Genomic DNA, 24,311 nt, shown 5'->3' with positions numbered 1-24,311 from the left:
ATACATATACGAGGTATTCCACGCCAACTCTACCTGACACCAATCGTCACCATCTACGATTTTGCTCGAACCTTAATATAGTATTTAGGGGGTTGAAAAAGTAACCCTTGAATTATTTCAGAATTTTTTTACCTGCACTGGTTAAAAACTTTTGTCTTATTTTCGCACCTATTTGTATTAAAAAATCCGTCAGTCGTACAAGAAAATCATTAACCCTCATAGATCAGACGAGGTGAAATTCACCCCAAACGTGACATTTTGCTTGGAAAATGAGTTGTAAAAATCTAAAAAAAATATCTGCGTATCATTTAAGGATCGCAGAACAAGCTATCTCAGTTTTTCTAGCCAAAATTGATTGTTTAAATATTGTAAAACATCGGCAAACTTAAAAATTCACCGTCTGTAACCCATTCGGGTTAATAAAAAAAAAAAAAAAATCTTTGCGATGACGTGAAATGGAATTAAATATTTTATGCCGACATTCTTGTCTCTTAATACGTATATGCTGTTATCGCAGGCTGTACTCTTTGATCATCGTGTGTCACGAAACGAAGTCCCGCAAACTTTGATACGTAGTACGTTTCTCAGACTTGACGCACCTCCTCGAGTGTTATTTCCTGTTGTATCATCCTTGATGGACGTACAATATGCAACAGTTTCGTTTGTTATCCGAGTCCAATGCCAGACTTTGGAACCAATACGCAATTCTATATCACAGTCGTTTGTCTGTTTATTATTTTGTCATTCGAGTACTCCAATGTCAACTGTCCGACTGGGTAGGTTATTCGAATTAGGCCTCGTCTCTCGTTTCGATTACTCCATAACTCGATCTGTTCATCTTATACGTACCAACTACGACGTAACGCACATATCGACTTTCTTAAGTGTACGTATCATTTCATGAGGTCCTGTAATTGACTATTCGATTACGCGTACATCAGGATTTTATACTGTAAGTAAATAAATAAATAAGCAAATGGATGAATTATTTTACGTGAGATTATACGTGACACCCTGGATCATGTCCCTGGTCAACCCTTGACTGGTTGAGATATTAATGTGTGTGTAGTTATAAGAATATATATGTTGCTTTGGCGCGAGTTTAATTAGGCCGAACAAACGATCAAGAAAAGAGGGCGATATGTTGTCGGTTAATTCAATAGGCAACACTCGATCCGGTTATATGTGTGAATTCGTCAAATTGTATCTAAATCGCGGAATTTAACGCACGACATCACAAGACTCGTTTCGTTAGCTTTATCAATCAAACGTATCTCCCTATTTAATTTGCTTTTTCCCTGTCTTCGGAGAAGAGCGGAAAGATATTACGATCACTTCGACGACGAAAAGTTTAAGTATTTACTGTACATCGGTATTTTGACATCAGGAGAATCATGTCCTTCAATTTTTTAAATCGATTGATGAATTTTGTTATCGATCGATGATTTTTAAATCGATCGAGCTTTTCCCGAGTTATTTGCAACAGTGATAATTTTTACCCTTATTGTATAAACTTATAATTTAAATGAAATTTGGTCCATTGATTTGGCTTCGTTTAAAAAAAAGAAAACATGCCGAGCCACTCGCGTGTTTTGCCAAAATGAAAACAGTGTTCTTCGACATTCTTATTTTCGCAAACGTAACGAGAAATGTCGGCATGTTCTAGGACTGGCTCGTTGAAATCAATTTGTTCATCCACCCGAAGCTAAATTGAAATTATAATTCAAAGTTGAGTGTTGATCTGATTTTTGTCACAGAGATTCGATTAAACTTTACAACAGGTACGGAAATTCCGTGAACCACTCGCAGCTCATATATTATACCTTATTCGTTCGGATGAAATACGTGTATGAAACGTAGTATATTCCTGCATGAAGATGTAGTTTTTCTCTTCTTCCCTCCATGACCTACCGGGGAATCCTTATACAATTTTTATGACCGTCAGCTGGCGTCGCGAGATCCATCCAATCTAATCTCAAAGCTCAGAAAGCTCCGCGTCTCGCATACCGCCAAGGCAACTGTACTGATTCGACGTCGTATATATTATGTACTATATGTTGTAGGGTTTACGTAATTCCAGTTATCAAACCCATTGTTTACCGTTTCCCGCGTATTTCTCGCTTCCTCGCATTCCTCTTCATATTCCTCTCCCTTTCTCTCCCCCCTATGCATTAAGGTAACCTGAATTGATGTCTTACGATTTGATTAACACCGCGGTCTCTTGCAGTATAACGTAGAATGAACAATTGAACAGGTAAACGAAAGCAAAAAAACAAAAATATATACACACGCGTTACGTTAAAGAAATAGAAAAACAGAACCTTCGTTCATATTCAACGATATTCGTTTCTGTTCTCCCTTAATTTTTCCTCCCCATTTCTTTAAACTACTATCGCATCATTTTTTCAAGTGCTTAATATAACAGGTTGGCAATCAGATAATTGAACGTGAATATGTATGTGGATTAGGGTCGTCCTCATTTAGAATGTTGACGAATTTATTCCGGATCGCCCCACCAAATCAACTATAAATAATTGAAAAACAATTCACAATTTTTTTTTAAATTTTTATAACAACTGTAACCCGTGCCTGTAAGAGGAAGGATTTCCCAATTTAAAATACACGTGTTTCGGACACGTTCTTGGTATATATTTTACTGTAGGAGTAACAATGTTCGAAAAAATCCATGAATGTGAGGTTCTAGTGAGCGTGAGTGCTACTATCTGAGAAAAAATTCACCTCGTCGTACCAGGTAATATAGACAATTGCATTTCTTATAAATAAAAAGAAACAGTCAAATTTCTAGGGTGTGCCATTCGTCGAGATTGGTTGGTATGATGATGTGACTTTTTTCTCAGATAGTAGCACCAATGCTCACTACATCTTCGCAATTACAGATTGATTCGAACATCGTCACTCTCACAATAAATTATATGCTGAGAATGTATCTGAAACAAGTGTATTTTAAATGGTGATATCCATCCATTTACAGGCACGGGTTAGAAGTGATATAAAAAACTGAATGAATTATGAAATTGTTTTTGAATTATTTATAGTTGATTTGGGGGGGTGGTCTGAAAAAAAACCATCAACACTCTAAGTAAGGATCACCCTGATGTGGATACCTGCAGGCATAAAACAGTTGGCGCAAATCTTTCGATGAATAACAGACGCGGTATGACGAGGTGCGTTATATTTAACATACAGAAATTCCTTCCTCGGCATAACAATTTTATCGTTTCCTTTTCCTTGATAAAAATGTGCTTATTATACGTCCATTATACCGCCTATGAGCGGTAATTAAATTTATGAAGACTGATAGATAATCCTCGTTCACGTCGTCAAGGCGCAATATTGACCTGCATTTTATACGATAATAATAATAATAATCTATAGTAGCGAATTTTGTTATATAGCAACTATATATGAATCGGCCTCGAAAAAATTGGCGGAATAATTCAATTTTTCGAGCGTTTCCTTCCTACGCGTATATGATATAAGTGGACTATTTCTGGAAACGACGCCAGGCGTCGCCTCTCTCTCACAAACAAGTCGATGGGTCTAAATGACATAACTCACGCTACGTTGCTAAATTCTTACTAGTTTTGTTAATTACTGATTTACGAACGGTTTGGGTGAACGAGATGTGAAATATTGCACGGAATAGTGAATAAAATTGACAAAAACGAAATCGAAATAATATAAAATAAACAATCGCGACAAGAGAATCGGCGAACTTTCGCGTTTACTGCAACGGAGTGTAAAATTTTCGAACAAGTGAAGGGAGTTTGAGGCGGGATTTATGTAGTTAAAAAGGGGGAAGAACGTACTAAGAAGATAAAGAGAGAAGAAGAAAAACTCCAGTGAAACGTACAAGAGGAAAAACTCTCGGCAATTCTGTATAGCGTTAAGAATTGCGTTTCTCCACGCTCCAGCACTCGTCTTTTAGCGCCGGTAAAACTGTCTTTGACAGTTCCTAAGATAGAACGGTGAGTCAGAGACTTGTTTCGAAGACCTTGGCCTTAACTCACTCCTTCGCTCTGCCCAGTGCTTTAAAGAGATTTAATTTTTTCCGTCTCTCTCGCTCCTTCGTTTTCCTCCTTCGTCTGGTTTTTATAATATTTTTATTTTATTTTTTTTTATTTTTTTAGATTTTTTTTTTTTTATTGTCTACCTTCCTTTTTCGTCCACGCATTACTCCATTCGCTCCTCAGTTTTTTGACGCTAACGACTATTGCCGTGATGTGAGTTTTTGTAATAATTTTTTTCCTTTTTTTTTTTATCCATCTCTCGTGTACATTTTTTTCTCTCCGGTACGTTCCTCCTCTTGTTTTCTTTGCTACCGGACCAATGACGAGGTTTCTCTTTTACATATGCTTTTTGCGTTGTTTTTTTTTTTCAAAATAATATTATTGACTCTGTTTTTTTTTTTTCTCTCTGTTTGTCTCTCTATCTCTCTCTCCATTCGAAGTTTAGTACTAAATTTTCCCAAGATTCGTATGTATCTTCGACGCCTGAGGAATTCAACTTATCTACACAGATATATGCATTAGCGACTAAGTATATAATCTGTGTAATATAGAAATGCGCGTGGTATTTCAAGTCTGATAAATATTTACATCAATCCGTTCACCCTCGGTCGGTAAAAATAGATCATACATGAGGTTTCGCGCTTTGAATGTAAAATTTAATATCTGTATACATATGTATCTAATCTATACAACGCGCTGTACGATCTATGGATTGTTGGCTCGCGAGAAAGTGATGCAGCTTTTAAGACAGGTTCAAGTTTCTTGCCTGATTTTTTTTTTTTTTTTTTTTCATCTTTATTTCTTCTCTCCGATACAATATTTCAAATAATTTTTACTGTATTATTATTCTTCCCACCCTTTCCTCTTAACAGTAAAATATAAATATACATTGCATTTATTACATAAACAGTTATTAATTAGTATTAAGTTATTAGTCTGTTTATTACTGCTAATAATAGAACATATTATCCAAACTGATTTTCTTCTTTTGGTATTTCTATTTCTGTAATCGTTATTATACACGATTCGTAATCAATCTTCCGTTAGATGTTGGCAAAACACCATTAATATTTTTCATTTCGTATTTGTTGTTTTTCCATAAACTTTTGTATTACCTAAACTCCTCGTAGGATATATAGTTTGAGATTTCCTCACACCGCTGCTATGCAAGCTACGTGATACGATAAATAACGTGACACCCGAACTTTGCCCCGAATCCCGTAACGCAGCAATAGAGAAATAAGAATAAAAAAAGAAACAAAACAGAGGATGATATTGATCAAGAACAATTTAAGGAAAAAGATAGCAATACCTCTTTTCTAGAGAAAAACTTGCGCCGCTCTGCAGTATACGTCGTGTATTTTACATTAAATATAATATTTGCGTACAATTGAGAGATCAAATCGATTGTTAATTAATTTTTATTTTCATAATTAGCCACTTGGAGAAGCCGTTCAGTGTCGAAACTACGTCAGTAAACAAGGGAGATGATTATGCCTGGAGTTGATAAAGTCGATACGACGTTCCTGTAGAATTCCTACGTGTAAGGAGAACCAGGTGAAAAAAAAAAAAAAAAAAAACAGGCCCACGCAACAACTGGAACTATAACAAATATAGGGTGGTCGGAATGTTGAAAGTGCATACAGTGTGTCGGTGAATTATAATTATAAATCTACCGCAATCGAAGGGAAGGAAAAGTAAAGAAAGAAAAATAATAAAAAAAAAAAAGAAACAAAGCGCAGGTCCAACAATAACGGGAAAGGCGATCAACGCAGTTTGTCAATATGAAAGAGTTACGGATGATCGCTGCAGTTTTGCTGCTTCTACATTTTTCCGTCGGTAAGTTAACAATCTTATTTTGATTTTCTATTTTTTCTTTTTGTCCTCGTCTTCAGTTATAATCAATATTTCCACGACATTGTGACAGAATATTCTTACAAAGACAGAGATCGTTGTCTTATCTTAATTCAATATAACCTCGAGACGCTTGAAAGTTGGGGAGTTTGACGAGGAGAATGAAAACTTGTTGGTGGAACTTTGGTCTGTTCAGCCGATATAGAATAACAAATTGTTTAGCGCACGCGTACAATTTCCACAGATTGTTGTTATCTAGAAGTTGTTTTCCATCGTCAAAACGATTTTTTCTTTTTTTTTTTTTGTTTTTAATTATCAACCCGTCCATTCTACTTCCATATATTTCTTTAGTTTGCGTTCGTAGAACTCGAATTCTCGCACAGATATATCTTCCAAACGATTGTCTCACGTTCTACGATATTCTGTAAACGCGTCTTTCAGACGTATTTCCTTGAGTTCCAGTACACGTTGATGCATTGTCCCAGAATGAATCGATGAACAATGTTGACATATCAATTGTCATGCGACTCAATAGTCCGTTTTTCTTTTCTTCTTCCAAGTTCCAGTACGCTTTGTACGACTTTTACCAATTTTATTCTAAGGTTGCCCTGGTCGACTTCGACGTTGACGTATACATCTCCAATTATCAAAGTCTACTTATCTCAAGCGCGAAAATAGACCTAACAGTCCCATTCTATACGAAATTCTGAACAAAACTACTCGAAATGGCACGGATTCTACGAAATCGCAATAGTAAATTTTTAGAATTCATGCGACATCGGGGTAGAATCGAGCTGTTAGGCCGATTTTCGAGTTTGAGATACGGGGACTTCGATATTTTGAGACGTATACGTCAACGTAGAAACGGACTAGGGGCACCCCTTAAGCCTCTTCGATCCGTTTAGCTATCGCATCGCATTGCGCCGATAATCTTCGGGTATGATTCCACGGTTAACTGAACTTTCGTAGCGTGTTAGAGTGACGAATTCCTTGGAAAGTCACGTACGGCAAAAGCACGCCGTGCCTCGGATGAGATAACCAGACACGTAGATTGTTATAAGGTTAGGCGGGTAGGTAGGTAGGTGATGTGGTTGCACGAAAATTCAAACGAAGCAAACAGCGAAGAACGACGCACACAAGATCAGCGTTGCAACTCGAGCAGTTACTTAATACCAGAGCGGGGTCGAGTTTCACGAGGTCTGCAACAGCCAGGTCTTGCACCTCGCCGAGCCACACCGCGGAAAGATAATAATTGAAAGATGAAAAAAAAAAAGGAGATAGAGGGTAATAATATCTGAACGTATATGTTTCACATTGTCAGTCGTGGCGGTTTCAGAAACCTAAACACTCGAATGCGCGTGCGCGAAATTACGTCATGCGATTGGTAGACTCGCGTGATTCGCGCAGAATTTTTCGTCTGCTTGTCATGCTGACCAATTCCATTGCTGCCAGATATTAGCTGTCGAAATTAGCTGACGTTTCGAGGTTATGACGCGGTGAGAATTCGAGATCGCGAAAGCGTAAAAGGTCTGCATTCGAGTCGACATAACCTCGGAACGCTTGCGCGTATTGAAAAGTCTCGCCGCGGCTGAACCGGCCAGAGTTGGCCAGCCTGTCTAGAGTCGAAAAACTTGGCGCATGCGCCAGGTGGCGTTGACGTTCATGAGACTATCGCGGTAAGCGCGTCGTAGGTATTCAGGCATTTGTAACAATTGTATATAGTACAACAAAAAGAGAGAGATAATATATTCCATTCTTCTAAATACAATGTTTAAAAAACTCGGCAAGTCGCGGTCTCGTAATCTTCGGTTCTAATATATACGTTTTACGTACTTGATGCCTCGTTCAAGTACGTACCTCGTACGTAGAGCGTATAGGTGTAACGCTTTCGGTGTAATCTGCTACGTGGCACTGGGGCAATGTCGAAATTCCAAGTGCCAAGCGTCCGATGTACGTACGGAGGTATATACCGTCTGTTAAATTACTCAAGATAACAAATTGTACGGATATCACATACTAACGCTGCACGGATGAACCGCGCTGTATTAAATATAACATCATAGCCGCGTCTAATCGGTAAACTAGGCAAGACGACAAACGGCTAGATGTGACATTGAAGAACGTTGTTGTCGGCAATTATTTCATTTTCTAAATAATATCGTAATTAGGACAAAGTTTTTACACGGTCTACTGAAATTTTTTGACCTTACTGATTCTAGGAAAAGTTGACGAAATGTATAATTTGTCAACTTTAGATGAAAATTAAGGTGTATAATACAATTTTCCAAAATCATGAACCCGATTTATCAGTTTTTTCCAATACCTTGAGAATGTGCGCGTAAGGAAGAAACTCTCTTTATAATTAAACCTGCCAAGCTTAAGTTAAGAGTTCTTGTTTTCTTTCTTCTTTTTTTTATTTTTTTTCGTCCTTTCTTTTCTTCCCACATCAGCAGGTTCACTTTATTTTAATCAAAATAAACTCGATAGCCGTTGTACGTACAAGCTGCATCTATAATTCAGCTCGTCTCGTACAACGTATGTCTTTGATTAGACGTTATACGGTCAGCTGTTAGACTTGACTGCCGTAGTGCACGATAGTTAAGCATCCTTAGCGCAATTAAGTTTTTGTTCGAACCGTCGCCGCGTCGTGCGACGAATGGAAAAAGATCGTTTCACGATTCGATAGAGAGTGTTACAAAAAAAAAAAAAAGACGAATAAAAAAATTACAAGAAAAAAAAACAAGGACAGAACATGAATCGTCGAACAATTTGTCAAAGCCTTATGTTTGAAGCAATCATCGTGAATTACAGTTTAAGATCGTCGAGACACGCGGTGTAAAAAAATTAACTCGAATCAGTAATTGACACGATTGAGAACTAGCCATAACATTCACGTACCTACATGTTTAATATTTATACGCACCTTATATGTAGATCTCACATACTATATATTATATATATATATATATATATATATACCCGACTGGATCAAACAGCTGCTAGACCTGTTTCTATCGTTGTACGGAGACAAATTGTCAGGCGTGCAGCATGTGCATTTTACATTTTGCACGAATTAGTTCACACATTCGCAGAAGCCGTCGCGTCTGTAGGCGAAGGCTATTGGCATTGGGCTGAAACCATGCGTATGACATATATTTATTTACGAGTATATATTACATATATACATCTATGTATAATTGCTGCCAAGGTCTGGTAGTCGGTATCGCTGTTATACAAACAAAGCACCTGTATGTATACATGTAATATAATGGGCATAGCTGCGGGTAAACTGCGGCAAAAATGTTCTCCCCCCTTCACTCCTCGTGATACCTGCTTGTTTCCCAATCCTCTGTTGCACTTATTTTTCACCCACGTCGTTCTTTTTTTTTTCTTCTTTCTTTCATTTTTGTTACATTTTGATATTTATTTTTCACATTCTCTTCTTTTATAACCGTTGCACTCACCTCTCCCTCTTTCTCAACATGTTTCAACCCGTTTTTCTATGGGAATTTATCACGCGTTTCATGTTCCATGGGGTTATAACCGTGGCAGAGAAGGTATAATAATAATCGATGCAAGCTGAGCGTTAACGGTAAAATTCGTCTTCGCACAGCTCATGTTTTATTTACACATGTTTTTTGATCGTCCATTTATTTTATAATTTGAACCATTGATTCTGAAGTCAAAATTTTGAGATGTAATGTTTAGCTCGGGTCTATTTGAGGCTTACATACAATCCACGAACGCTGTTATTTCCTTCGCTGAGTCCTTAAGTATTTTCTTTTGTGCTTGTGCAACAACAAATTAACGTTAAAGCCTTTTTTAACTAAAAACGTACAGTAAACCGAACAAACTGATTTTGCGTTGTAATTAGCAAAAAGGGATCGGCAATTTCAAACAAGTTCACCTCAATTCAATTCTGCATTGAAAATAACGATCGTGAAACCAAAAAGAATATTACCGCAAACACAAATCTTACCTGCAATATAAAATAATAATTATACGTATAGGCAATGGACTACAGATGACCGATATATGTGGAAAAAAAAGAAGTAATTCACAAACGCTGTTCGTGCCTGTATACATGTGTATACTGCATAAATGTCGGTCGTGATTTTTTTATTTTTTTTTTCCGCTTCTACTTCCTTGGGTCGAGCATTTTCCGCTCACGGAATAATATATAATAATATATATATTGTATAAAAGGAAAGCCAGCAACCCGAGTGAACTTTGACCTCCCTCGTTGATATTCCGCGTGTCGGTGATGGAGGATAAAATAATTCGATAAAAAAGATGAGGTAGGTAGCAGGGAAAAAGGAGCTACAAAAAAAAAAAAAAAAAGAAAAAAGAAAAAGAAACACTGACGAGGCAAGAGGAGAAAAAAAGAGCTTGCCGGAGGAGTGAAAAAAAAAAAAAGTAAAATTCTTTCACGCTCTGTGTTGCAAATACAGGTATGTATATGGGATAGATGGGCAGCTCGTACGTATATCTGCGTGTATATAGTGTGTGTAGATGTGTACATGCATGTATGATATGCAAGGGTGGATCCGGAAAAAGCAGTAAAAAACCCGGGTGAAATATTGCAAAATGGGAGGGAGAATAGAGAGGAGAGAGTAAAAAACATTGAGCTGCACGACACACGCACGTATACCGCTTTTCATTTCGATTCCAATCACAATTCCAATTTATTCAATAATCCAAAATCACATCGCGGCCACCCGTTCAAGCCGTTCAAAACTCACGACGTGGCCGATGTTACGTGCGCGAATTTTTTTTTTTTTCACGTGTCATTTTCTTTTTCCCCTTATTTTCCTTTTGATCCCCTGCATCATTTTTCCGATTTCACTACAGTTTAGGTATGCTTACACGGTTAATCTGCGGGCAGGCGGAATATGCAGGTTTTCAGCTTTTGTATACCAGCACTGAGAAAAATTCCATTTCTTACAGTGACTAGAAAAATTCAGTTAAACAGGTATCCTTAAAAAATTTTTTGAACATTGTTGGAATTACGAAAAACGACGTACGCGTAACCATTGTGCGCTATCGTCGATCCTTTTTTGGTACTTGCTACGCAAAATCAGTTTGTTCGGTTTACTCTACTTTTTTAGTTAAACGAGGCTTTAACGTCAATTTATTGTTGCACAAGCGTTATATTTGCCCAACAGTTGCAAGAAAATATAGTAACAGTGATCGTAATGAGAAAGAATAGTAACGGATACTAGACTTTCGGGTAACCGCTAGAAAACTAATTTTCATTTTGTACCCAGAACTATATTTTTCGATTGTCGTAAAAAAAGAAAATAGTTAAGGACTGAGCGATAACCGGAACTAAAAATTTCTTTCAGTGTCTGTATAATATATAATAGAATGCGGGCCAGAGATGAACGGAAGGCTGGACAATTCTAAATATCGAACAATAAACATCTTGATTTATAAATCGAATTGCGAAACGAACGCTGAAAAAATAACTGTTACACGTGTAAATTAGAGTGGCTCAATTTTTAGCTTTTTTCGGAAAATATTTAGATGCCGCTACAAATTATTGCAATGTTTTTTATTTATTTTTATGTGTACACCTTACGTACTTACAAATTATTTTCTTTTATTGCTTATCATTGTAATATCAATTTACGTCGCAAAGAAAACTCACACCTGTAATATCAAGTCTCCAGATGATGTTTGAGCAGTGTATCTGACGACCTTTTCATTATTAATTCAATCTCATAAAATAGTTATAATTTAAAATGAACTTTTGATTCAGGAGAATAAGATTGCCGGCTGATATATTGTTGTAACGTAGTTCATGATTTTTGGTTTCCATACAAATCTAAGGAAAGGAGTAATAATTGAAATGCTACAACGTGTTTCTTCACAAATTCAAAAAAAAATGTGATATGAAAGTGAATCAACTTGGTACACGGTTTGGGCGTGTTATTAGCTATGAGATACAATTGTTACAGATTTTTTGAGCTGTGATCAAAAAACTTGAAAAATTGAAAACACTTGTCTTCGTTATCTTTATAATGTTTGTAAGTAGAAAAATCACAGCTCAAAACGTGTGCAAAAAATTGCATTTCACACAAATCAATATACCCAAAGAGTGTGTCAAGTTACAACTTTTTTGTTATCGATATTACGTGTGTAAGAAATTTTTGAGCATCAGCATCGAGAAAATACATATATTTTCCATTATAAATTTGAATCGCTCGCTGGCCCGGGTTGAATTTATCCAAACGCCTTCAAACTTTACAGACGTTTTTTTTTCACGGAAGGTATGAAAAAAATTTGCCAAAGTCGAAATAACTAGCACTTTAATACGTTATATGTACTACGTTTTTTCTTTGAAACTAAATTCCGTTTTGAAATATATATCCCATGGATCGTATAAAGCAAATTCGCGTAGTGCACGTATAGCTATAATAAATGAGATAATGGATAAAGGGGCAAATTCAATTCTGACCGCCTGCGGCGCGACGCTCGGGAGCGATCCTTTAGTTTTTATTGACATTAACCGTATTTTTGTAGAGTTTAACGATCCCAGGGTAATTATTGATTATAGGAAAAGCCAATCTGATGTAAAAGCGGCGTGAAAGACTCGAATCAAGCCTTTGTTATCAACGATTCATGGATCGTTAGCATTTGTTAGCTCCAAAAATGCGGCCAAAGATACCGCCAATTCCGTTCAGTCTTCCACCTTCTATTCATTTATAAAACATGCCGGTAGTAATGTGTTTTCTCTTTCTTTTTCTCAAAAGAAATTGTGAGTAGAGGTAGATGGCAAAAGAATCTCTTGAGAAGTTCCGCTACCACGCAGAATATCAAATTGGAATCCACTGAACAGTAGAATCATACATCGGTGTCAGATTTTCTTTGTCTGCTAATCTTCAATCTATCGCCTGCAGTGAAAATGATAACCAATCAATTCTTTCAGCGACTTGATTATGAGAAGGCTTAACGTTCCGATTAAATCCTAATCAGATTGGGATCCTTTATCAAGACGCTGAAGCTTGATCAAATCAGTACAACGTTACACAACCATGAAAAAACTCTTGGCATGAGGAATGCCACGTCAAACTGGAAGAATTTCGAAGTTTTTTTTCACCTCGGTATTATTTTCAAACCAGTAGAAATTTTGTTTTACATAAAATATCCGTAAACAGCTAAGTCGTGCATTTTCTTTTTCTTGTTTGTCCCATCACTTGACCCGAGAGAGATTTGACATCTCGTACCCTATTTCGCGAACAAGTTGGCTCCCCTGTCTTTCGGACGAAAACACAGCCGCGGTGCGACCTCACCTACCAATAGAGTCCAAGCATTTTGCGCATGCGCAACCAGCCGCTCAGGCTGTTAAACTTCACGCTCTCCTCTCGATGCAATTTGGAACCTTCTTCAAACTGTACGCGTGATTTTTTTTTTCTCTTCTAAGCTTTCCAGACCAGCAATCCTAACCCCCAAACAACCTGAAACCGCGAGACGTAAAACCTCCCGCCAAAATATCACTCGGTCGATAACAACTTTCGGTCTGCTGTACCTACCGCGATTCGTTACCATGGGGGGGGGGGGATCCAGGACATCAAAAGGAGTCATTCCTTCTCCCTCTCTTTTTCCTACTCCAGGAAACTCAACGCTATCGAGTGACGGCGTAGGTCGTGGCGTTCAAATTCTGCGGTGGCAAGGTACGGTCACGGCGGCGTCGCTCTTTGGGCAGCCACATACCATCCCTGTGCCGTCTAGAGCGGGCGGCTAAGGCAACGCGCATTCCCTGCTGCCTCCTGCACCGTCGCTTTGCCGGGATACATGCTCGTGTTATATCCACATACATGGATAGGCTGTGTAGACGTGTACGTGGGTATATCTTGGCTCGAGAATGCGCGGGAATGTGTTTCCACCGCCTGAAATCCCAATCTTCCAGCTCGGTTTCTTGGTGCTCACTTTTTGGTGCCAGCGTGACCTCTCCTAGACGGTTCTCCGTGGACCATCTGTCTAATCCCTGACAGTGTCACCTGCAGCACTGGTCGCTCTAACGGCTCCAGTGACGTTCTATAGTCCATGGAAAATTGAGGAGAGAGTTCGGTTTAACCCAGGGAAAAAGATCATTGGGCATAATTTTTTGTTTTTATCCAGAAACTGATCAGTGATTTGTTATTTTATACTTTTATTTGGATGAGGAGTATGACGAGTCATCCATCATTGAATTTTTATTAGCTTACTGATCTGGTCATGTGAAAGCAAAAGTCAAACTCATGTCGATTATTTGGGAGCTGTACCAGCTTGCAAATAAAATTACGAAAAATTGAAACAGTTACAGCAATCTCGAGTGACGTCACGTTTTTTCCACCACTGAAATCGTTTTTTATAGTTTTTAATCCAAATGGCATATATATAATCCAAATATAAATATGCAATAAAATTGTCACATCTGGTATGTCACCTGGAGAAAACGATAAGGAATTGAAACTTTACGCTTTGAAAATTCATTTGGTTATTTGCTTTTCGATTCATCCAGTACGCCAAGTTGTTAGTCTGTTAGGTGGAAAAGAAAATTCTCGCAACGAAATAGTGTTAAAAAAGAGAGCTTAAAACTGTACGTAGATTTTATTATACCTCAGGTTTTTGAGGCCGCTAAATGCAAATTTGATATCAGATATTGAAAATTCAAAACGGCAGTTTTATGTGATGGACTAAAAATTACAAATAATGATATAACTTGTATCAAACTTGTTGCGAAAGGGGCTCTAGTTTCGTGAATTTTACAAATTCGACAATGCAAACCTTGAACACATATATATATTTTTCAAGCTTCATCCTTCTGCCACTTGTTCTAAAACAAGTGAACTTTTCACCCTTCTTTCTTCCAACTGTTGCAAGGGTTTTATCTGTAAAGAAATGGGATTAATAAGCGCAATACTGAGACGCGTGAAACAAATGATCTCCTCGTTTTATTTCTAATGATTTAACTGTGCCCTTGGCTTTTGAAAACCTGAAAGAGTACGCGAACCGAGTAAAAAGAAAAGAAGAAGATGAAAAATAGTCGAGAGGAGAAAAATCCTTCTAATTAACTGTACATCTTGACAAACATACTAACCTATGCCGTATCTAGCTGGGGGTTTCCTGTATAATATGTCCCGTATGTACCTATTCACAGAGTTGAAACTTTCTCAGGTTGTAAAGCGCACGTTACTTCGTCGAGCTTATCTTATGATAAAATATTTGTTCGGGTCTTTAGGCTCGGTTGAAGTATCTTAAATTAATAACACGTTCTGCGGGCACGTTACCAGCCCGCTAAACAGCCGAAATGGCGCAATAAATTTCACTCCTTATCTCACTGTCAGAACTTTGTAAGATGTGTTTTATGACGCTGTGTACGTGTGATATACTTTTGCATAATTCTTTTTTCTCGTGATTCATTTTACAAAAATTAATCAATTTTCTCTCTTTCTTTATATACACAGATTGCAGTGATTACATATTGTGCGTATTTAATTTCCAGTCATCCAACTCTCGACCGAGATAACAAGCATCCGTATGAAATTACCGTTGTAGAAACCATATCCACAGAATAATCGGACCCTCTCACAGTTAGAGATAACAATTTTAATACAGTTTTTGCAAAGTCCACAAGTTTTCTTATATATAGATAGATAGATACATAGATAGACAGATAGACAGAGTTCTATTTGGCTCTGGGATCAAGACCCCCCTAAGAACCGCAAAAATATGCCATATACTCTATCAACTATAATTATATGGTTTTTTTTTTTTTTTTAATTTCACTCCCTCGTGCAGTTTATTTACAATATTTATTGCACGAGGCTGTTAGAAAAAGATAAAAATACAGTGTTTGCAATTGGTGAATCTAAAAAAAAAAAAAAACAATGCTACCGATTGCATGTTGTTCGAAATTAATTGTTTTGTCCAAAACCCAGCATACTTCTAATAGAACCACATTCGATAAAAATCGTTTGGGCGAACCTTGTGAAAAATTGAAGACTCGTTCACGACGAATTGAATGAAATACTTCAAAGAAACACAAATGACCGTACTGTTCTGCAACGTTTCTGCAACAATAAATGTAAATAAAGTGGCACTGAAACACGCGCTATACCTGTCTTCTGTTTCGTGCCCCAAAGCGGAACTGAAAAGCACCGTGGGCTGAGGGGGGATTGCGAGTCATAATTACTGTACACCGTTAGTATTTACAATTGATTGTTTGCGCTTGAGTCCCTCCTAAACAAACTCTGCACCCGAGGATACGCGCAACACCAATAGGATGATCGAGAAGCACCGATGCTGAGGGTAACTTCTTCCCTCAACGCTTCGGCGAATTATTATCCCTGTGTCTCGATGGTGAAACGTCACCCGTATATTTACACCCCTCATGTTTCGGCTGGATAAGATTTACAAACGCAGGTATCGGAATGTGTCTTTCCTTTCTGCCAGCTATTTCTCTTTTACTCGGCTAATTGATGACGTTTACTGGAAAATCATTTGATGTGCAAATCTTAATAGCACAATCGTTAAATCAATTAGAAATAGAAAAGAAAGAAAGTCAAAGATTATCCAACATGTATTTGTTTTGTAATCAACAAACATTCGACTGCCCTTTTCTTGATTATTCTTTGTTCTTAATATTGATATTTAGAGGTGACGATTTTGTTTTTTCATTTTCCATTTAAATAACACGTAAAGAAAATCGGATTCCAATACAGAGCGTGAAATATCCTATAAGAATCTGTATTGAGATAGTTTGTGAGTCAAGCCGTTTACGAGAAAAAAAATTCAAACATCTTCCGATACTTTTCACGTGTTGTTCAAATGGTCAGTTCCTTGTTGACACTCGACCGAGTAGGACGTGTTCACGCCCGCTCTGAGCCGGTCAGCTTTGACGCGATAAGTAACTTCACGACATCCGTGTGTGTGCGTGTGCGTGAGTGTACTGTTCCTAAGTAGGACCAAGTACTCACAATGGGAGTAATAACCAACTAAAACCAGCCATTAACAGGATAAAACCACGCGCTAACTATGCCAGTCAAAAATGGCCATTCACGATGCAAACAATTCCTCGCTGCAATCGCAAAATCTACTCAGAAAAATACACCCAATATCAACACAAGCAGAGGATGAGGGACAAGGCGGGAAATATCCACTGAGCCAGTCCAACAACAACAACGCTGCGAGCACTACAGCACCACCTACACAACGGGATAGCGACAGTGAATGGCTAGAGGTGACTAACACCAAGAAATGACTCAGAAGCCCAGAGGAAGACACCAGAAAACACAGTCAAACAAGGATGAACGACTGCTGGTTAAGTAATACCATCCAAACAAATAACAGCTTCGAAAATCTAGACGAGGTAAACCACGTAGAAACCGATCGGCAGAACACAAACCAAGCAAAACCTCCTCCAATTTAAGTAATGGGTGTTGCACAAGTCAGTTCACTGACAGAATTACTAGATCAAATGGCCAAAGATAACTGCACGCTAAAAACTATAAACGGGAAACTGGTCGAGATCCAAGCAAAGGACAGCAAAAAATGTAGTGCAATAGTTTTGGCATTAAAAGGAAAAAAAACACAGACTTTCATACGTATAGGATGAAAAAAGTTTTAAAAGACTCCGCGTCGTGTTGAAAAACCTCCACCTATCAAGCGACACAAAAACCCTACAAGTGAAACTGAAAAAACTCGGTTCATATTGCAACCAACGTGTGGAACATCAAACATCGAGTGTAAAAAACACCAATATCTACGTTCTACATAGATCTAGAACTCCAAGACAACAACAAAGAAATTTATAACATCAAACTACTTATGTACACCATCGTATTGAAATGTATCCACTACCAAGAGAAAATAGCACGACCCCAAACGACAACGATCCACCATCAGGGGTAGTTCAACCTGGAATCTCATATTCTGAACAAGTCAAGCAAGCCGCACAGTAAGATAAACCTCAAAACAATCAAGACCAATCAAATCACTCATCCATCACACAGCAGACAAGCGACATGAGCGAGCTGAAAAACATGATGAAGTTACTCATGGAGCAGTGCAGCACCTTACTGAATCTGCTAACGACAGCATAATGGTGGCTGCCCTTAAGCTCGCTACTTGAAATGCCAACGGTTTATAACAACGTGCACAAGAATTGAAACTATTTCTACAGCTCCATAACATTGACGCATTACTCATCTCGAAGACACGCTTCACAAAAAAGTGCTGTATGAAAATATCTAACTACTGTATCTACACGACTGAACTCCCGGACGAAACAGCACATGGAGGAACAGTTCTCATCGTCAGGCAAAACGTCGGAACACTTCGAACGGGATAAGGACCAAAAAAACCACCGACAAGCCACAAGTTTAACTGTCAATGATTACCTAAAGAACATAACAATCTCTACAGTGTATTGTCCATCCAAGCACAACACAAAGAACAACACTACGTGCATTTTTTCGACCTCTGAACCTCAAACAACTAATTAACAATGAGAAGAAACAAGCAAACCAGGAATTTCTAGGAAACCTAACTGCCACCAAAGCTAACGACGACTCCCAATGGAAAACCACCAAGAAACAAAAACGCCCGCAGCAAATTGTCTCACCCGTAAAGGACGGAAAAGGTAAATGGGCTAGAAGTGACAAGGGAAAGGTTACGGCGTTCGCAACGCACCTTGAAAATGTATCTAAACCATTCGAATCAATAGTCACGAATAAAGAAGAAAAAGAAATAATGAACTTCCTCGAAGCACCATTCCAAATGAACCTACCCATCGAAGAATTCGAACTAAACGAATTAGAAAAGGTAATACTAGTCGAAATAAGCGCAAAGAAGCACCTGGATTCGAGCTAATCACTAGCAAAGCACTGAAAAACACTACACCAAAAGCAATGAAAGTCTTAATGCGATACACCATCCACTCTGGAGTATCGCAAGGTAACGTGCCAGGGTCAATTCTTTATCTTCTACGTAATGCAGACCTACCGATTACCAAAGCGACATTTGGAATCTATACTGATCTTGTAATCGCCTCGAAAAACCTGCAAGACTATCCAACCAAACTGCAAACGTGGCTGAGAAAACGGAAAATTAAAGCCAACGAAAGAAATTTAACCCATGTAACGTTTACTGTGAGGAGAGAGACATACCCGACAGTGACATTAAACGACTGTCAAATACCTCAAAAAAACGACGTTAAATACCTCAGACTGCACATAGACAGGAGACTGACGTGGCGCAAACATATCTTCACAAAAAGAAAGCACCTCGGACTAAAGTTCAGTAAGCTGTACTGGATGATGAATAAAAACTGGCAATTATCACTGGAAATCAAGGTCCTGGTATACAAGATCATAACAAAGCCTGTACGGACATACGGCATTCAACTCTGGAGGACTGCCAGCTCATCCAATATAGAAATACTGCAAAGATTTCAAAACAAGTGCTGAGAATCAGCACTAACGCACCGTGGTACGTGCTAAATCTTGTAATCCAACGAGATCTCTAGATAAACTGCGTAAGAAAGGAAATACAAAATCATATCGAGCTAAGAAACTGATGGGCAGAAAAAATGAAGTGAGAAGATCGGAACGTTTCAAACCCTCGGACCTTACCACAGGATTCTAATATCGCGAACACCTGAAACGAACTCAATCCAACCCATGATGTAAATAATTTAGAGTTCATTCAATGGAATGTCCTCTCCAAGTCCCAATACACCACGTAACTTACTTAATGTCCGCCAGGACAGATTGTAAAACGAAGCGTACAAAAAAATTTTTTTATCTTATGGAAAATGAAAAAAACAAAATCGGCACCTCTAAATGTCAATATTAAGAGCTCATATTTGGCTAAAATATTCTATTTGAGATGCTCTACCGAAACTGTGATTAGCGTTTGAAAAATAATAATCTTTTGTTGTCACACCCTAATGTCACATATCGACACATGAATTAAAAACCGGTTATTCAACCAATAAAAAATCAGGTTCCTTCTAATTACATCGGCAACTCCATCAGCGAGGTTGTATTGAATGTATACATACAAACGGTGTCGAGAAATACACGAATAATTTGATCGAACGGGATATGCTTCAAATGTCTCGATGTAAATTGTCCTGTGAAAAATCAGTCGGTCTCAAAGATTCGCGTAAGGGCAGCAGGCAGACAGGCAGGTAGAGACGCCGCCGTGTTGGTTGAAGATTCGACGAGGTCGCCTTAGCGGTTTTCAATTGCCGTATACCTACCTGCGTGCATACATTCATCCGTGGCTATGTGCGTACAAGGTGTATTATACACGGTGCCGGCAACCGGTTTCCGTCCCTCCTCCAGTCGTCTCTGACGTCATCATCATCTCTTGACCCGGCAACCGATTTCTAACAAACGCGATACGAACACGGCAATTTCATATTTTCAATATTTGTTCGTAGTTTCGTATCCGTCGGGAAGAGTCAATTTTCTCGTAACAGGCACGCGTGTGTTCTTTGACTCCTTATTACGCTGCGGTGTCTCGTAAAATGGATTCCTCCGAAAGCCACGTCCCGAAGGTCTCGAAATCTTTTTTAAAACGAGGCCTGCAGACCGTGATTTATGTAACTCGGCTGTAATTCGGAGTCCAATTAAAACTCGGTTATAAACCGCGGCGCCCTCTTGTTATATACCGTATACCCTTTCGAAACTCTGGAGTCACTGGGAATCTACGGAATCGTCTCTCATTAATCTTTCTGACACAATTATCGAAATTCCAAACTTTCCGCTCCTAATCCTTCTGTTATTAAAGCACCAATGTTCTTCCGTAAAAAAATCTTACCCACCCACCACCCCCCCGAAAATCTCAATTCGCCGACATAACTCAGTGGATCCAATTCATCCTGTGAATATCCACAAATCAGAAATTATATACGTATTGTCAATAAATTTTGGATAATAATTAACTATATCATAATGATGTAAGTATGTTGTATTGAATGCTCATTATACATTTTCCGTGTGAGAGAAGTTCTCAGATTCCGTTCGTAATTTGAAATTTCCATCACAAGAACGATGCTGAGAATTAATTGGAGAGCCGAAGTTGCTTCTATTTTATTCATCGTAACTTATCTCGTTTGATAAATGGGAATGCATGAGAATCGGGCCGAGCTGAGAGCTTTTAAAACTTGGCGACAAATCGATAAACAATCTTATCCCGTGCGTTCACATGCCCTGTGTTTATAATGACTGTGGCGCCGCCGCGTTGCGCGGATCATAAAGCTTACGTCGAGGCTCACGTGGCTTCGTTTCACGCTCACGCTGATCAGAAGCACGCTGTATAATAACTCTCGAAGATTGTGTGCGTGCCGAGTGGCGAGTACTGGTATATCTTCATTTACATGTCCAGTTTCTGGACATGCGTTACAGGTACAAGAAGCGGTATGAGTGCCCGAGTCTCGATCAATTGTCACTGGCTGCCATTTGCGACAATTGCTATAATTGAATACCGAAACTGGAGCGGCTTCGGCCAAGTCAAATGTCGTGTCGGTAGATTTTTATTGCTCAACTAATGTTCACGAGGCTAATTTAGGCCTGAGAGTGTTCCTCTTTTGAAACTGAAACGATATTCCTTGAACAAGAATATCGTCGGTTGAGCCGTTTTTGAATTAGATCGATTCCAAGTCTCGGCCAATGGTGACTCGCTAATGTGTAACGGCCACTTTCATACCGCGCAACGTGATTGGTTCAACTTCGAAACGCTCTCATTCGAAAACTGTGAGACCCTCGACACTTTCGCCTTAACAACATCGTCTCGGTTTTTCACGGAGAATCCCGTGAGCGTAAAATGAACATCACGCGGGGCAATGACGTTTCGGTCACCGTCGGTTGCGGGGAATTTTTTTGTACCGACCTCGTTTCATATTGACCTTCCTTGCGTCGATATCAATCGACAAGTCCACCTCGTCACCCACAGCAACGTATCGTATGTAAGCCAGTGTGTACATTGAGTTAACTGTTCGGTTAGCCGCTGATATACCTATAACTGGAGCTGGTCGTTATTCGTGGTTACGATAACTGCGGGCTAGACGGATCGTTAGTTAGATTAATACGCACATCACGCTCTTCTCATTGTACAGTTGCCAACAGATTTATTTATTCAATTACACGTGTATTTATTCTCCTCTATGGTGGTGGTGGCGAAACGTCGGTGGCGAAACGTTTCAACTGTCGCCAGTGAATGAATAAATGAATAGGAGAGAATAAAAATGTCGTACAGAAATTGAAAATAAGAGCAAGAAGAATACTAACCGCGATGACAGGTCCATTGGAAACAATTGAATGTGCCAGATATTTATTTAGGCTCAGATACATGTTCTAATTAGTAATCGTGCGGCATTTAACCCACTTACAGCTACCTTTATTTGTCCTAAGTCTGCTGAAGACACGCGTAAATATCACAGGTACACACCCTCATGCAAAGGTGAAGAGAGTAGTCCTTCCTTTTGATCAAGCGTGTATGTTATGTGTACTGTCGATTCAATTAACTAATTGCATTTGAAAACCGGTGAAAAGAAATCGTTGTCAGAACTCCTTGCTTCAATTTCATTTCACCAGACGCGACCAGCTCTTGAGTAAATAAACTTTATTGTAACTTGGCAGAAACGTGCACTGCGTTCATGACTCGGAACGTAATTGCGATCCCCAAAAAGCACTTCAGACGCAATTCAAATTTACTTTGGAACTTAGAAATCACCAAAATGACCATATGAAAATAAGTACCAGCAACAATACGACCTTTTATACCTAGAAAAAATATTGAAAGGATAATCGTGATTGCCGAGTACCTAACTTCTTCGCAAAAATAAGAAATCAACACAAAAAATGAAGAATTAGGAACTAAACGAATGGGTCTTTTTAGATAAATACCTTGAGGTATAAGTCAAGTTTTATTAATTAATATTTTCATCCGTCTGTTCAATAATTTCTCAGACACACGCTGTAAAAATATATTATGCGGTTAAATCTTATGATTCCCCGTTTTTAATTAACGCACTTCGACGTTATTACCAACTAACAGAAAGCAGCACATCATCTCTGTTTTTCACTGCGAGCGTGATAACCAAACTTGAAGTCATTTCTAAAATCATTTAAATTAACGTGAAGTCTCTAGATTTCCTACGGTTCCTCGAATTCCCGAACGAAGTCTTGAAATCGATTTTTCACTCCATTTAAAAATATACAATCCCTCGTTCTGTTTCCACAGCACGCCAATTTTACAGTTGGAAAACATGCGACACAAAAAAAAGCTTCCAATTAAAATCGGCCTGAACTGTCATCGATTGAAAAAAAGCACTCCGTTTTGCTCAAAATCAGAGTATCAAAAGAAGGGAAGGGAACGGGGGGGGGGGGGGGAGGGGCAAACGACCGACTGAAATTTTGCACACCAATTGATCCTGACGGTTGGTTGATTATACCGCGTTGATGGTGGGTCTGTGCGGCGGAGGCGGGTAATTTCAGTTAGAGGGTATTGCGTGACGCCTGTTAGGAATTCCTCCTACACATATATATATATATGTGTGTATATTATATATATCTTTGCCGGTTTTTGCGTGAGGTCGATCAGCACGCGTAGGGATTTTCTCGCTTCGTGACGTACTTTTGCCGCGCCTTTAAGCTCTTGCCAACCCGGCGCAGAATGCTTAGGTGTGGGGGTTGTCGGCACAAGATAGCGGGGCCTCCGGAAGGTCAGATACCGGAAATGGGTACGTCAGTGTAGGAAATTAAACAGAAGACGGATAAACAGGCCGGTTTGAAAGATTAATGCTTCTCACGTGAGGAGAGAAACCTGGTGTGTTTTCTCGCTACTCTATAACGTAATATATATATATATATATATATATATATACCTAATGGGTGGGTGGATATACCTAATCTAACCCCACGGAATATTAGAGATATACTCAGAGAGTCAACATCGTCCCGACGCCTCTCGCTCCCTCGCGATTGCTACTAAAAAAATTTGACACGCAATCCGACGTTTTTTTATTTATGTTTTTATTTTTTCTTTTTCCTTCACTTGTCCCTCCGCAAACTTTTCTTTTTCACTAGGGTGGCTGCAGAATATACTTTCGTTTTGACACGCGCAGTGTTAATTTCACGGAAATCTTTAGGACGTTGTTGGTGTTATTATTATCATTATTATTCGAAATTTTGGCGTTTTTAGCAGTTATTGCCCTTCTTAAACCGACTTTACGAAATTTTGGGGCGGGGTTGAAATTTCGGAAGCGGCTAACTTCGAATTATTTGTTTGCGAAACTTGAAGTGAAGAAATCAAACTTTTATTAAACAATAATGTTTCGAATGGTCGGAAACCCGATGGGTCAAACTTACGAAATGCAAGATTCCGGAAATTCAAGTTACGACAGAGCAGAATTAAGAAAAATAAAATTTC

The 24,311-nt window shown here is 38.7% G+C and overlaps 1 protein-coding gene across 2 annotated transcripts in view; it reads left to right on the top strand.

Moving 5' to 3' along the window:
- LOC124177206 (kielin/chordin-like protein) overlaps positions 1-24,311 on the top strand; it is a 185,959-nt gene that overhangs the window by 91,054 nt on the left and 70,594 nt on the right. The gene's annotated exons all lie outside the window — the stretch shown is intronic.

This window comes from Neodiprion fabricii, chromosome 3, assembly GCF_021155785.1.
Source record: "Neodiprion fabricii isolate iyNeoFabr1 chromosome 3, iyNeoFabr1.1, whole genome shotgun sequence".
Lineage (NCBI taxonomy): Eukaryota > Metazoa > Arthropoda > Insecta > Hymenoptera > Diprionidae > Neodiprion > Neodiprion fabricii.
The sequence above is the reverse complement of the archived record's forward strand: the minus strand, read 5'-3'. Positions and strand labels throughout refer to the sequence as shown.